The following is a 16130-nucleotide window of genomic DNA, read 5'->3' on the forward strand; positions in this document are numbered from 1 at the left end:
CAGGACAGCAAAAGCAAATCAAGAAGAAAAAAAAGTTAAGTGAAAAATGAAAAAAAGGCAAGGAGTCACGCTTAAAATTGACACTGACTGTGTCCTTGGTCAAAGAAAATAGAGTTGAACGATTCACAGTATCATCTTACATTAAGATAGAATTAAAAGAAATGTCCAACAACAGATAACAGATGTGGTCTATTCATTAAAAAAAAATTATGTAGTCATTAAAAACATCGCTTTAAAAAAGAATATTTAATAACACAAGTAAATGCTCAAAAATAAGTAAATACAATTCAGCAAGTCTTTTCTCCCTCTCCCAGATGATCAAAAGTACCAGACTTCACACCGATTGGGTCAATCTAAACAAATCACTTTTGCCAGATCAATATCAAGTATTGGCTGGTTTAATCTCTGTGAATGCAGGTGAGGGTGGTATTTGAATAGTCTGATTAAGTTCTGCCAATCACAACCCACTCCTGGATGCTAGGAGGTGGGCAGGATTATCTCAGTCAAATCTAATGGCCTCCCCAAAGAAGGAGGGCTGTGAAATGTAGTAAAAGAGGGGGGAAAGGAGGAGGAGAAAGCATAAACAGTAGTAAAGAAAAAGAGAATAAATGCAGAAATACAGAGTATAAAAGAAGCAAAGAACTGATCAAGATCTATAAAATTTTACTTTCTTTATTAAAAAACTTGAAATAAACTTTAAAAACTCAACAAAAGAGAAAGCAAAGCCAAATAAAATTATAATGGCTTAAATAAAACTGAAAAATTTATAAAGTTTTGTGGAAGTAAATTACAATTTTCTTTCAGGTACAATCCCAGAGGGCACAGAAATTTAAAATTATCAAACAAGGATCAAGAAGAAAGATGAGAACGGGAAAGTTAAAAATTGTAAAACTCGTATAAATAGACACAGTCAAGGGAAAAATGCTTCATGGCAAGAGAGAAAAAAAGGGCATTGTAGTATGGACCTACTTGAGATAGATACACAGATTAGACAGATTAGACAGATTAGATATATAGATAGACAGATAGATATAGATAATCTTATTTAATAGATAAGGGAAAACACGATAGGAGGTCTGTTAGCAATGACTAATCCAGAGAACAAATAGGAAGTCATATGTGATAGAAGTCCTTGTTTCTGCAAGATGCTGCAAGCTAATACAGAATTACTCTCTTAAGCAGAGAGGGTAAGAATATGATAGCCAGAAAATATATTTACCCTAGCTGTGTTTAGCAATCTACTGTTGTACTTAGTTTCCAGAAGGACATTAACCAGACCTTCTCAGTTCTGCTTACAAGAATAAGGTAACAGAATAGCATCAAGAAGACCCTGTGGCCCAGTGCATCAGTGACTTTCTCCTCAAAAGACAAAAGTTTGACATTTCTAAGAGTCAACTAAGATAAAAGTCATGAAGGCCCTGCAGGTAAGAGCTTGCACATTAATGTCTAAGTCTAATTAATCACTATAACTGGAACAAGATGTATTTGAGACAACAGAGGATTGGGAAATTGCTTGTGCCTTCCTCACAAAGATCCAACGTCATCAACAAAAATAAATCATGTGGACATTACTTAGTTTTAACCCCTATCCCCTTTTCTTTATCTATAAAAACTCTAATTCACATCCCTACTTTGCATTAAATCGGTCAGGTCTTAGATTATGCTATTTCGAAAGCAAATGTATGCAAAAAATGTTCTTTAAACCTGCAGAAATCATTGTAGAAAATTACCTTCCCTTTATATTATCCCTCCCATGTGTACACATCAGAAAGAAGAGATAATCAATCTAGAAGTGAATTATTATGCACCAAATGAAAACATTCTATTTACTCCTTTAGTACAATGAGGAGAAAGATGTGTAACACTAATAGGAAGAGAAACTTACAAGCATCTAAAATGAATTCACCTCACAGAACACTGTGTGCTAATCCCTGGCGTTTGAATCTATATGTCTCTAGTAAATCCATTACTCTGCCTTTGGAACCTCTTTTGAGGGTTCAATGAATATTAAAAATTAGGTCATGAAAAAATCAATAAAATCAATCACAGACTGTGGAAAATTATAATGCAAATAGCATCATCCCTCAATAGCAGCAATCCTACCACATAACTCTTGTGCCACAGGATTCATTTTGATACTTCCATAGCATATATGTTCCATTGCTCCTATAAAATAGGATTACCTAGCTCTGTTGACAAGTATTTCCAAGAATGAACATGTATATGACACATAGATAACAGGAAAAAATATTGTCAACCTTAGCGTCAACACTCTGTCTCCCTGACATTTCATACAAGGACTAATTGAGGAACAAATTATATGATAATTATTTTCAAATATACAAGATTTGTTATGTTAAAGAGAGAAAAAATACATGAATCCAGGAGCCAAAAATAGGACCAACGAGTGGAATTATAGGGAGAAAGATTTAGAATCAATATTAAAGAGTGTTTCCAAATCTTATGGCTGTCCAAAAACATAACAGATTCCCTCATAAAGAATGGAGTTCTTAGTAAAGACTTAATAATCATATGCTAAGGATGTAACAAAAACAAAATTACTAGCTGGAGACTGGGTCGGTGAGGTGCTTGCAACCTGTAAGACTGGATGATACTAAGATTATAAATACTTTCCCTGGCCCTGAAGATAAACAGGTCTGTAAGTATCACTATAGAACAATAATTGTTCCTTTGGTACAATCATCTATCTCCTCAATGGCTTTTTTTTTTAATTTATTAGTTTATTTATTTTTAAAACATAACAACATACAAACACAAACATTCTTACCATATGATCATTCCATTCTTGATACATTATTAATAACTCACAATATCATCACATAGTTGTATATTCATCATGATTATTTCTTAGAACATTTACATCAATTCAGAAAACGAAATAGAAAGAAAGCAGAAAAAATAATTCATACATACCATACCCCCCACGCTTACCATTCATTGATCACTCGCATTTCAATCTACTCAATTTATTTTGACATTTGTTCCTATTATTTATTTTTTTTATCCATATGTTTACTCATCTGTCCATACCATAGATAAAAGGAGCATCAGACACAAGGTTTTCACAATTACACAGTCACATTGCAAAAGCTATATCATTCATTATACAATCAACTTCAAGAAACATGGCTAACGGAACACAGCTCTATTATTTTCAGGCACTTCCCTCCAGCCTCTCCATTACACAGATATCACCTTTTAGTTAAGGTATAATGCATAAGAACAACCTCCAGGATAACCTTTTGACTCTGTTTGAAATATCTCAGTCATTGATACTTTATTTTGTCTCATTTCTCTCTTCCCCCTTTCAGTCTAGAAGGTTTTCTCAATCCCTTGATGCTGAGTCCCAGGTGATTCTAGAATTTCTGTTTCATGTTGCCAGGAAGGTCCACACCCCTTGGTCATGTCCCATGTAGAGAGGGGACGGGCAGTGAGTTTGCCTGTTATATAAGCTGAGAGAGAGAAAGGCTACATTTGAGCAACAAAAGAGGTTCCCTGGGGGTGACTCTTAGGCCTAATTTTAAGTAGGCTTAGCCTATCCTTCGCAGGTTTCCTCATTGTTTTTTATTATTACTATATGAACTCAGCTATATTTGAATATTCCTCAAATTTTCTAATGGGCCTACCTACCTGAGAAAGTGGATTTTTTTTTTTCACTCTAGACCTGAGGTACTTGATGTGCAGGATCCATGAAATTTCACACAATGTCCTCTACTACTGTCCTAGCACCTCTGAATAACTAGTCAGAAAAACAAACTAGCTTTCACTATACATAAATATAACCTTAAAAGGATTATACAATACACTGTTTATTTATTTAAACAGTGGTAAAACATCCCAAATTTCCAAATGAATGTTTGTGACAATAGAAGGTGCTCAATCCTATGGTTCAACTTCTATTTTAAAATGCTAATCCAAATAAAGATTCTCTACATTATATATAGAGACATATATATGATTCTCCTAGAGAATTATACCTGAATGAACCCAACTTTACTAAAAACATGAAATATTCATTCCAGTATCCACATTCCCTCAGTTATTAGAGATCTGATGTATGAGAATAAAATGACCAAGAACCACAATTCGTAAAACATTTGGTTTTAAAATTTGGTCTTTACAATTTTCACCAAAATCTTACAGAACAGCAAATTGGAAATAATGTATAATAGTCTATTCGGTTAAAAAGACATATTTTTGACTTATCATATAGTTCTTCAATTAGAATCATTCTTTTTAATAGCCTTCCGACAACTTATTTCTTACTTTTAGAATTTTTCCATGTCCTTGCTATTCTTTCTTTACCCTGTTTACTTCAAGCAAAGAGTTAATGTCCTACTCTCTACTTTGTCTTTATTGTTTCAATTATGTTTCCTATTTCAACAATTTCGCAACTGGTCATTAATATCCACATACATTCATAATTTAAGAAATGAAAGTCACAGAAAATGATAAAAGAGTAACAATGAAAAATGAATAAAGTAACTTTTGCTTTTATTCATTAACTAGTATGAAATATTCCCATGGGGTGTGTTAGTTGGATTCAGTTGTCAACTTGGCCAGGTGAGCATACCTAGTCTTGCTGCTGCGGACATAAGCCAATGGTACGTGAACCTCATCTGTTGCTAGTTACATCTGCAGTGGCTAGGAGGCGTGTCTGCTGCAATGAGTGACGTTTGACTTAACTGGCTAGTGCTTAAATGAGAGAACGCAATGTAGCACAGCCTAAGCAGCTCGGCATTCCTCATCTCAGCACTCGCAGCTCAGCCCAGGCCTTTGGAGATGCAGAAAGAAATCACCCTGGGGAAAGTTGTTGGAACCCAGGGGCCTGGAGAGAAGACCAGCAGAGACCATCCTGTGCCTTCCACATAAGAAAGAACCTCAGTGGAAAGTTAGCTGCCTTTCCTCTGAAGAACCAACAAAATAAATCCCCTTTTATTAAAAGCCAATCTGTCTCTGGTGTGTTGCATTCCGGCAGCTAGCAAACTAGAACAGGGTGACATCCCTTCTAGTTTTAACACAATGGATAAAATTACAGATTTGTGTGAATAAAGATTCATATAAAATCAACCTTCCGAAAAGAGAAGTATTTACTTCAATTACCTACTTTACAGGGTAGATATGTTTGTCTTTTCCTCTAAGACCAAATAATAGGAACTTTAGAAATGGTCTTTAAGGTCAAATGTAAAAAAATGAAAAAACTTTAAAAATTTACAAAAGAACTTTACTAACTGATCTTGACTCAGAGATTATAAAACCATGTCATAAACCATTCTTAAGAAAACATTTCCCTACTATTAATGTTCCCAACAAACAATACTGCTGTAAACAAACTTTATAATAATAAAAAATGGTGGCGTTCCGGGTCAAGATGGCGGCTTAACAACATGCGCATTTTAGTTTGTCCTCCAGAACAACTACTAAATAACCAGAAACAGTACAGAACAGCTCCTAGGGCCACGTCAGTGACCAGACACACAGCATATCCCAGTCTGGACCAGCTGCAAGCACCCCCCAGAACCATGAGTTTCCAAAGCTGCCGCAGCCAGCGCCCCTCCCCGCCAGGCCACTTCCCAGAGGGGAAAGGAAAGGACTTTACCAGCAGCAGGGACTGGGCACAATCAAAGGCCAACTGTGGAACTAATTAACAAATTCTGACTACTTAAAATAGGCCCCCAGCTTAGGTGAACCTGATCAAAGCGGAGGTTGCTCATTTTTGCCCTGGTACCAAGGGGGCAGGACTGACAGAAAAAGGTGGCAAAAAAAAAGAGAAGGAAACAGAGGTTTTTGTGGCTGTGTATCTACAAAGGCTTGACTGCCTCTGGATACAGAAGCAGGATTTTTCAGGCTGCAACTGCCCCAGGCATAGGCAGAAGTGGGTTCTTTTGGGGGCTTGTCTGGAGCCTATGCCTCCCCCAGGGGAACGGTGAAGCCCAATTCAGGTGGAATCTCTCCATCAAGGAATTCAGACACTAGGGCTTGGTAATTTAAAGCCATTAAAACCAGCCTATAACCTCTCCTCTGTCTCCACCACGCCCCCAGCAGGGAGAGTCTACCAAAGTTAAAGGTACCGTATCATCTTATGCTGGTGGGACCTGCAGTCAGACAAGGGCCACACACAGGGCAGGATAAGAAAAACAGAGTCCAGAGACTTCACAGGAAAGTCTTTCAACCTGCTGGGTCTCACCCTCAGGGAAAACTGACGCAGGTGACTCTTTCCTCCTGATAGGAGGCCAGTTTGGTCTGGGAAAATCTGGCTGGGGTCTATAATATCTAAGTAGACCCTGCTAAGTGTGTGTGGGGGGAAAGGCATGACACAAGTAGGGCAAGAAAAAAGAAAACAAGAACTGAAAAATTGTTCTATGTTAAACAAAACTTAAGATAGAGGTCCAGATAAAGCTGAATGGAATGTCAAAGAACAGATAGACAACAAATTCATCCAGCAAGAAAACCCTAGGTAAAAGAAGTGAAAGCAATCTCCAGAATAAACTAATTAAGGTAATTAAATGCCTAGACGCCAGCAAAAAATAACAAATCACACTACGAAAATTGAAGATATGGCCCAGTCAAAGAAATAAACCAACAATTCAAATGACATACAGGAGCTGAAACAATTAATTCAGAATATACGAACAGACATTGAAAACCTCATCAAAAACCAAATCAATGAATTGAGGAGGATATAAAGAATGCAAGGAAAGAACAAAAAGAAGAAACTGAAAGTCTGAAAAAACAAATCACAGAACTTATGGGAATGAAAGACACTGTAGAAGAGATGAAAAAAACAATGGAAACCTACAATGGTAATTTCAAGAGACAGAACATAGGATTTCTGAACATAGGATTTCTGAACTGGAGGACGGAACACCTGAAATCTGATAAGAAACAGAAACTATAGGAAAAAAAATGGAAAAATATGAGCAGGGACTCAGGGAATTGAAAGACAATATGAAGCGCACGAATATACGTGTTGGGGGTGTCCCCGAAGAAGAGGAGGGAAAAGGAGGAGAAAAACTAATAGAGGAAATTATCACTGAAAATTTCCCAACTCTTATGAAAGACTTAAAATTACAGATCCAAGAAGTGCAGTGTACCCCAAATAGAATAGGTCCAAATAGACATACTCCGAGACATTTAATAATCAGAATGTCAGAGGTCAAAGAGAAAGAGAGGATCTTGAAAGCAGCAAGAGAAAAGCAATCCATCACATACAAGGGAAGCCCAATAAGACTATGCACAGATCTCTCAGTAGAAACCATGGAGGTGAGAAGACAGTGGGATAATATATTTAAATTATTAAAAGAGAAAAATTGCCAACCAAGAATTCTATATCCAGCAAAATTGTCCTTCAAAAATGAGGGAGAAATTAAAAAACATTTTCAGACAAAAAATCACTGAGAGAATTTGTGACCAAGAGACCAGCTCTGCAAGAAATACTAAAGGGAACACTATAGACAGATACGAAGACAGAAGAGAGGTGTGGAGAAGAGTGTAGAAAGGAAGACTATGAGTAAAGGTAAAAAGAAGGAAAATTAGATATGACATATAAAATCCAGAAGGCAAAATAGTAGAAGAAAGTACTACCCATGCAGTAATAACACTGAATGTTAATGGATTAAACTCTCCAATCAAAAGACATAGCCTGGCAGAATGGATTAAAAAACAGGACCCATCTATATGCTGTCTCTACTGCCCCCAGTAGTCATGTTTCTTGATGATGATTGTATAATGATATAGCTTTCACAATGTGACTGTGTGATTGTGAAAACCTTGTGTCTGATGCTCCTTTTATCTACCTTGTCAACAGATGAGAGGAACATATGGAATAAAAATAAATAATAGGTGCAACAAATGTTAAAACAGATATAGTTTGAAATGCTAGTGATCAATGAAAGGGATCAGTAAGGGGTATGGCATGTAAAAATTTTTTTTTGTTTGTTATATTTTTCTGTTGTCTTTTTATTTCTTTTTCTGAATTGATGCTAATGTTCTGGGAAATGATCATGATGATGAATATGCAACTATGCGATGATATTGTGAATTGTTGAGTGTATGTGTTGGGAATGTTTGTGTTTCTTGCAATTTTTTTTTAATTAATAAAAAATTTTTTAAAAAAAGGTCAGATATCTAGGAAGTGGAAGAGAGGAGATAATAACTCAGATATTTTCTCCAATTTGCCTGTTGTCTTTCTTTCTCTCCCAAGAAAGAACTGCAAACATTCTTAACATATGATCATTCCGTTCTACAAATATAATCAGTAATTCACAATATCATCACATAGTTGCATATTCATGATCATGATCATTTCTTAGAACATTTGCATCAATTCAGAAAAAGAAAGAAAAAAACAGAAAAAATTTTTACATGCCATACCCCTTACCCCTCCCTCTCATTGATGACTAGCATTTCAATCTAAGTTTATTTTAACATTTGTTCCCCCTATTATTTATTTTTATTCCATATACTCTACTTGACTGTTGACAAGATGGATAAAAGGAGCATCAGACACAAAGTTTTCACAATCACACAGTCACACTGTGAAAGCTGTATCATTATACAATCTTTAAGAAACATGGCTACTGGAACACAGCTCTACATTTTCAGGCAGTTCCCTCCAGCCTCTCCATTACATCTTGACTAACAAGGTGATATTTATTTAATGTGTAAGAATAACTTCCAGGATAACCTCTCAACTCTGTTTGGAATCTCTCAGCTATTGACACTTTATTTTGTCTCATTTCACTCTTCCCCTTTTTGGTCGAGAAGGTTTTCTCAATCCCCTGATGCTGAGTCTCAGCTCATTCTAGGATTTCTGTCCCATGTTGCCAGGAAGGTTCACATCCCTGGGAGTCATGTCCCATGTAGACAGAGGGAGGGTGGTGAGTTTGCTTGTTGTGTTGGCTGGAGAGAGAGGCCACATCTAAGCAACAAAAAAGGTTCTCTTGGGGGGAGAGTCACTATTTTTAATATTAATGATCAAGCTAAGGATTTGACTTAAAACCACCTATTCTTGATTTTTAAAAAATTATTAAAAAGACTATTTCTGTAACATAAAAAGGGCTTTTACATTCAACCAAGAGGCATTATATTTAATGGTGAAACATTAGAAGGGCTGCTATTAATATCAGAAACATTTTAAAATAAGATACTAACCATATCAATGTTATTTAATATTGTGCTGGAAGTTCAAGCCAACCCAATAAGTCAGCTATAGCTACGAGAAGGAAGAAACAAAACAGAGTTGAGTTCATCACCTTATCTTACTGTGTCACAACTGTTACTAAGTATCATAAATAGTTTAGCATATATAATTCTTATAATGTGATAGCTCCACAAGCCCAGGAAAACCTTAAGGATAGATACAATCTACTCTGAACACAGAAGCTATCTAAGAATCAAAGAGCAACAAGTAAAGTGTAGTTTCAGACTCCAGGAAGCAGAGTTTAAGTAGAACCTACCAGTTATCTTGCTCACTTATCCTACCTCTCAGATGCTGTTATTTCATGTGCACCCACTTTTCCTTCATGTTCTTCATGAAGGCTTATACCACCTCTGTTCCAATCATACATGCGATTAAACAGTTGTCATTTCTTCTTAACTAAGCAATGAAAAGGCAATTACCAAAAACCAACACTGTATTACCAGAAAGGAAAGTCAGCTCCTAAAAGGAGAAACCAGAACTTTTAAACTTAAAACTATTAAGAAACTAAAAATTTTATTATTTTCTCACCTTGTATAGACTATTACAACAACCAAACCATTTTCCAGTTTATAAATTATTCAAGGCCAAAATAAAGAAATTAAAAATTAAGTTCAACAAAAGTTGAAAAAAATCATATAAATATCAAAACCAAGTAAATTATGTCTGCTACTTAGAAAAAAAGGCTTGTTGAATGGCTGAAATGAAGATATAGAGACCCAGCAATGCTAAGAAATGGATTTCAAAATCTAACACAATGGTATAAGCTACTATCTTAACATCAGTCTACACTTAGGTGATCTTAAATCCAAAAAATATGGGATTGAGAAAGGAAACACACGCACGGATTCAGTCAACCTTTCAAGTCCTTTTAGATGGTTTGGCAATTAACTGCTTTTTCCTTTCAACACCTTTCCTCACTGCTGCTCCCTTTCCAACTCTTCTTTCTGCCTCTCCTGCTGCAGTTCAAGAACTTTTTTTCTTCTTTTTTAACTCTGAAGTCTTTTCGTTAAGTATCAGCATCTCTTTTCTTATATTCACCCAACTTAGTATGACAGTATTTAGCTTCAGTGAACAAAGAATTAATACGCAACACAGGATGACATTCTTTATGATCTGATTATTCATTCAATTTCTCATTAATCAAAAAGATGTGTTCATTTAAAACAAAGGAAGAAAAGATTTCAGTTTAGTATGGGTATTTTACAAATCCAAATTCAGTCAATGTTCCTTATTTTATTGCTACCTGCAAGCCTGCCTGAAACTGAAACCTAAACTCATAATTCCTTTTACAAAGTATATGGCTGTTAATTCCTAAATAAATTATGCTACAACACAAACACTTTATAAAATCAGCTGGAAAAATTGTTGAGATTCTTCTTTTTTGCAGATTTTACCAAAAAGGATAACTTCCTTCTACCCACATAATATCTAAATTTTGAAATTTCTTGTTCCAGTGTGTCTAATAACACAACTTGGTTTTGTGTGAGTTCCTGGAAGGCTTGTTTTGATCTCTGCAGATCAGGCAAATAGTGAGAAAGCAATCCTTCTGCTAGCTGCTCCACGACTTTGTCTTCTACACTCAAGTCCTCTAATAATCCTTCATCTGAAGAGGTGTCACTTAAACCAGGAATCTTCTCCCTGAACCCCAGGCTGTCAGGGAGCCCTATCAGAACCCCATTCAGAGGTGGCAGCCCAGAAACATTCATATTCCTCCTGCTGGGACAAGGAAGAGTCAGACCACCTGACCAGCCAAAGCAGAAAGGTGGTATCCGATGCCTCCGACATCCAACCAGACAAAAGTGTTGTTTGCACTGGCCCGAATCTTAAATGCACTTTGATCAGCCAGCCACCAAACATACTCCAAGAAATGATGACCTATAATGCTACAATACAAATCATACAGTTGTAAATATTTTTAAAATTAGATTCAACATTTTAATGGTTAAGTTCATGTGGTTTGCCAGGTTGTGGTGTCTAGTTTGGTCAAGCAAGCACCGGCCTAATCACTACCGTGAGGAAAGATATTTCGTTGATTTAAATCATCAGAAGGTTGACTGCATCTATGACTCATTACTTTACAATCAACTAGGGAGACTGCCCTCAGAAATGAAAGAAATCGCATCTTATCAGTCGAAGGCCTTAAAGGGAGAAAACTGATGATTTTTTCAGCAGTCAGAAGAAAGAAAGTCCATCTCTATTTCAGTGAGACAGTTTTCTTGGGGAATGCGTCCAAATCCACCACTAGTTCTCCCAGCGTGTAGCCCAAAGTCTCGTGAGCCAATTTCCATAATAAATTTCATAATATTTACAGTGCATACACATGATTTATATATGTATATCCTGCTGGTTCTGATTCCCTGAAGAACGCTAATGCAAACATGTAATCAATATTTTAAAAATTATTAATAAAATATTTTACATCTTTTTGTACCAAATTTTTGAAATCTGGTATGTTTTTTTTTGACAAGGCTCATGAGTATTTATTTATTTTATTTATAAAAATAATTAGAACTTAACAAGGTACAATTCTCAGTCTGATCTAATCCAAAAAATCATTAGACATGCAAAAAAAGCAAGAAAACTGTATCCTTAATGGAGATAAAAATTAATCTATAGAAATAGACTCAAGAATGAAAGATGACAGGCTCATAAGTACATTAAAATTGTTATTGTAACTGTATGCTATTTATTTATGAAGGTAGAGACAAATTAAGCATGTTACACAGGAAAACGCAAGAAATGAAAAATTAGGACTTCTAGAGATGAATGTTTGAGATGAAAAAACGGATGTGATTAACATGAGATTAAACACTATAGAAGAAAAGATCAATGAATTTAATAATACAGCAATAGAAACTATACAAAATGAAATGTAGAGTGAAAAAAGAATGAGAACAAAATGAACTGAGGACCGGGAAGCTGTGGGGCAACTTCAAAGCTCTCTGGTATGTATTTTACACTTACAGCACACCTCAATTGGAACTAGCCTTATTTCAAATGTTCAGGTGCCACAATGGATAGTGGTTGCTGTACTGGTGAGCACAAGTCTAGAGGATTCCTCTGAAAAACTAGTTAATAAATATTCCCTGGGTTCTTCTAAATTTTAACAGTTTTTCTATAGCCTTACTATTTATTGGACAGCTCATATATGAATAAAAAATTCTTATTCCTTGTATTTCCTGAAAACACTGCTCCACTGTTGAACTGTTTTCATATATTACTGTTGAGAAGACTGATACCAACTTGTCTTTCTCTCCTTTGTAAATCACTTGGTCTTTCTGTAGGAGGCCCTACGGAATTTCCTCTTCGCTCTTATTTTTATCTTTAAAGTCTAAAAGTTTTGCTTCAGTATGTCTTTGAGTCAACCATTCCAGGTCAACTTTTTCAAGTACACAGTGGACCCTTTCAATATACAGATTCTGGTCTTCTTTTACTTCTGAAAGCATAGTTTGAAATATTAGTTCTGTTTTAGTATTTTCCTTTTCTTAAGGATTCTAATGACATGCATGATAGCTCTTTTTGCAAATCTTCTACATTGATCATTTTCTCTCTGATTTTTTTGATTTCTGTTTTCAGTCTTCTGCCCATTTTTATACCTTTCTTCAATGGCCCTTATTAAATTTTCAGTCTCATCTCTTTCCCTTGGGCACCGTGTACTCTATTAAGGCTTAATTTCTAAACTGATTCTGTCCTATTTTTCAGATTTCTTCCGGTCATCTCTCATTTCATATCTCCTTAGCTTTATCCACTTCTGTTCTAGGTTTCTGAATTTCTGATTTGAGGTATTCTTGTCTGTTTGTTTTCATATCTAAAAAGACTTAAGAGGCGATGCAATGGTGGCTCAGTGGCAGAATTCTCGCCTGCCATGCCGAAGACCTGGGTTTGTTTCCTGGTGCCTGGCCATGGAAAAAACAAAACAACTTAAGGATGTTTACTATATGTCATGATGATATCTTACTGATAATTGCTTCATGGTTGGTTTAGCAGAATTTTTATCACCTAATATGTTTTGATTCTCAATTGCTGCTTTATTTACGATAATAAGTGCATACATCACCTGCAATTTCATATTCAATGTATAAATTGTACACAGTAAGGGTACAGATTTAGGACAGACATCTACGTTTCTTAATTCAAAAATTCCCTCTTCGGGGGGAAGTTTAGAGTGATGTATGTCACCAAAAGCAAAGCTGGAGATCAAAACATAGGAATGTATAACACAATGAATTTTGTGGTGGACAATGTCTGTGATTAATATACAAATATAAAATGTTCTTTCAGGAACTAGAACAAATGCATGATACTATTATTACAAGGAGTTAATAATAGAGGGGTATATGGAGGAAAAATGTACCTAGTGCAAATTATGGACTACAGTTAACAGTAATATTTTAATATTCTTTTTATCCACAGCAACAAATGTACCACACCAATTTTATGGGTCATTAATGGGGAGCATAAGGGATAGAGGGAGATAAGAGGTGTGGAAAGATTTGGGTTTTCTTTTTTCTTTTTATTTCTTTTCTGGAGTAATGAAAATGTTCTAAAACTGACCATGGGGATGTATGCACAACTATGTAATGATACTGTGAGCCAGTGACTGTATTCTTCAGATGGTCTGTATGATATATGAACATATCTCAATAAAATCGCATTAAATAAATAAATAAAAATAAAAAATAAGTGAATTAAAACACACACACAAAACTCTCTCTTTGGAACTGAAACCACAGGGGTAATTAGAGTGGCTTCTGATTGTGTGATCTTATTTCTACAGGACACTTAATATCCCCCTCTTCCTCCCTTCTTTCATCTTACCACTAAGAGCACACGTCAAAAGTATTCTCCTGAGACTGTCACTTGGATTATCTGCATTTTTAAGTCTTAAATCCCTTCCTTTTGATTTCCCAGTAGCCAATGATCTAATCACTGTCACTCAGACTGGATCTTCCTATTTTCCCACTTTGTGGTGGTTTGGAACTGTATGTATCCGAGAAAAACATATACTTGAGGTTAATCTATTCCCGTGGGTGTGAGCCCCTTGTAAGTAGGACCTTTTGACGAGGTTACTTCAGTTAAGATGTAGGCCACCTCAATCAAGATATGTCTTAATCCTATTACTGGATCCCTTATAAGCAGAATAAAATTCAGATAAAAGAAAACCACAGATGAAGCGGCCAGAAGCTGAACATAAAAGGAACTGCCTAGAACAGGAGAGGCCAAAAGAAGTCACCATGTGCCTTGCCATGTGACAAACTAAGAAACAAAGATCGCCGGCAGCCAGCCACAGAAGGCCACAGTATTCCAGGAGAAAGCACATGGTGACTTTCTCTACTTCTAGAAGCAATTTTATCTTGGTATTATCACCTCTAAGCTTCAGATTCCCCATTACAGTCTCTCTTTTACATAAAGTCTCCACAACCTTCACTGGCCTCTTTCTATAGGTGTGAGTTCTGAGGCTGAGCCTGGTGGATTTGGATATTTATTTCTCTCTCTAATGATCTGAAGTACTTTATCTATCTCCTAGTTATGTAAAAGCATGGATTATGATTAGTGGTTTTACTGGCTCTCTTAGTTGATTTGTGAATCAATCAGTGTTTTACAGAGAAACAGAAACAAGAAGATGTCCACAAACTTACACACACACCTCACAAAGAGATTTATTTTAAGAATTGCCTCACACAATTATGGGGGCGAGCAAGCCAGAAATCTATGGGAGAGGCTGACAGACCAGCAGGCTGAAAACTGAGGCAAGAGTTGATACTACAGTCTTGAGTATAAAATTTTTAAGGCAGACCGCAGGCTAGAATCTTGGCAGGAGTTGATGCTGTAATTGGCAGGCAGAATTTCTTCTTCTGCAGAAAATCTTAGCTTTTGCTCTTAAGGCTTTCAACTGATTGAATGAGGTCCACCTATTATTAAGGGTAATTGCCTTTGCTTAATTAAAGTCAGCTGATTATAGATGTAACTCACAACAAACATTAAAATTAGTGTTCTACTAAATAACTGAGTACCATAGCCTCATCAAATTAATACATAAAATTAACTTTCACAATCTACAGGGTTTTTTTTCCACAATCTACAGTTGTTTAAAGATTGTGAAAAAGATCAAGATTAAATGGCTGCCACTATTCTTTGGCAATCCAGGAGTTTCAACTCTTCAGAATATTTTCAATTGTCTTTTTTTTAAACAAGATGACAGAATTTATAAACTAAAATTTTCGAATACTTTTTTATAATTTTTATTAATAAAACCAATCAATATACAATATGAACATTCTTTATCATATAGTTGTATACTCATCATCACGATCATTTCTTAGAACATTTGCATCAATTCAGAAAAATAAAAAAAAACAGAAAAAATTCATATATACCATATTCCTTACCCCTCCATTTCATTGATCACTAGCATTTTAATCTACTAAATTTATCTTAACATTTGTTCCTCTATTATTTATTTTTAATCCATATGTTTTATTCATCTGTCCATAAAGTAGATAAAAGAAGCATCAGAAACAAGGTTTTCACAATCACACAGTCACACTGCGAAAGCTGTATTATTATACAATCATCTTCAAGAAACATGGCTACTGGAACACAGTTCTATATTTTCAGGCAGCTCCCTCCAGCCTCTCTTTTACGCCTTAACTAAAAAAGTGATGTCTATTTAATGCATAAGAATAACTTTCAGGATAACCTCTTGACTCTGGAATCTCTCAGCCACTGACACTTCATGCTGTCTCATTTCTCTCTTCCCCCCTTCAGTGGAGAAGGTTTTCTCATCCCCTTGCTGCTGAGTCCCAGCTCATTCTAGGATTTCTGTCCCACATTGCCAGGAAGGTCCACACTTGTGGGAGTCATGTCCCACACAGAGAAGGGGAGGGCAATGAGTTTGCTCATCATG

The 16130-nt window shown here is 35.8% G+C and overlaps 1 protein-coding gene and 1 pseudogene across 6 annotated transcripts in view; both read right to left on the reverse strand.

The window, feature by feature from the left end:
• RAP1GDS1 (Rap1 GTPase-GDP dissociation stimulator 1) overlaps positions 1-16130 on the reverse strand; it is a 275737-nt gene that overhangs the window by 212035 nt on the left and 47572 nt on the right. The gene's annotated exons all lie outside the window — the stretch shown is intronic.
• On the reverse strand, positions 9647-11692 carry LOC143668149 (biogenesis of lysosome-related organelles complex 1 subunit 6-like; annotated as a pseudogene).

Source organism: Tamandua tetradactyla, chromosome 24, assembly GCF_023851605.1.
Source record: "Tamandua tetradactyla isolate mTamTet1 chromosome 24, mTamTet1.pri, whole genome shotgun sequence".
Classification (NCBI taxonomy): Eukaryota; Metazoa; Chordata; class Mammalia; order Pilosa; family Myrmecophagidae; genus Tamandua; species Tamandua tetradactyla.